Here is a 1,196-nt window from a genome sequence, read left to right as displayed (position 1 = left end):
GGAGTATAACTGCTTTACAAGGGTGTGTTAGTTTCTGCTTTACAACAAAGTGAATCAGCTATACATATACATATATCCCCATATCTCTTCCCTCTTGCGTCTCCCTCCCACCCTCTCTATCCCACCCCTCCTCAAATTTACCAGTCTGAGCTCCAGTTATCTGTTGGCCCAAATTTGACTGGACTTCTTTCATACTTTATTGTATTACAAAGTCTAGCATGCGATTAGCTCTGTCTCAACTATGTAAAAATTATTAGAGAAACACAAATCAAAACCACAATGAGATATCACCTTACACCTGTCAGAATGGCTATCATCAAAAAGTCTACAAACAACAAACATGGGAGAGGATGTGGAGAAAAGGGAACCCTCCTACACTGTTGGTAGGAATGCAAATTGGTGCAGTCACTGTGGAAAACAGTACGGAGGTTCTTCAACAAACTAAAAATAGAACTACCACATGATCCAGAAATTCCACCCCTGGGTATATATCCGAAAAAACCCAAAAACACTCATTTGAAGAGACACGTGCACTCCAATGTTCACAGCAGCACTATTTACAACAGCCAAGACATGGAAACAACCCAAGTGCCCATCAACAGACAACTGGATTAGAAGATGTGGCATATGTATACAATGGAATATTACTCAGCCATGAAACATGAAATAGTGCCATCTGCAGCAATGTGGATGGACCTAGAGAATATTATGCTTAGCGAAATAGGTCAGAGGAAGATAAGTACTGCATGAAGTCACTTATACGTGGAATCTAAAAAATAACAAAAATGAATATATATGCAAAACAGAAACAGACTTAAAGACATAGAAAACAAATTTGTGGTTACCAAAGGGTAGAGGGAAGCAGGGAGGGGCAGATTAGGGGTATGGAATTAATAGATACGAACTACTATATATAAAATAGATAAGTAACAGGGATATACTGTATAGCACAGGGAAGTATACCCATTATCTTGTAATAACCTATAATGGAGTATAATCTGCAAAAATACTGAATCACTATGCTGTACACCTGAAACTAACACAATATTGTAAATCAAATATACTCCAATATAAAATAAAATAAAATAAAATAAAACGCTGAAGAGAAAAATGGTCAATTTTCTAACACTTCCACTCTCTAAGGCAGGGCTGACTTCATGGGAGCACAATCAATCTGAGCAGTCATACAGTCCCCA

Source organism: Neophocaena asiaeorientalis, unplaced genomic scaffold (genome assembly GCF_003031525.2).
Source record: "Neophocaena asiaeorientalis asiaeorientalis breed wild unplaced genomic scaffold, Neophocaena_asiaeorientalis_V1.1 scaffold194, whole genome shotgun sequence".
Taxonomy (NCBI): Eukaryota; Metazoa; Chordata; class Mammalia; order Artiodactyla; family Phocoenidae; genus Neophocaena; species Neophocaena asiaeorientalis.
Note: the sequence above shows the minus strand (reverse complement) of the source record.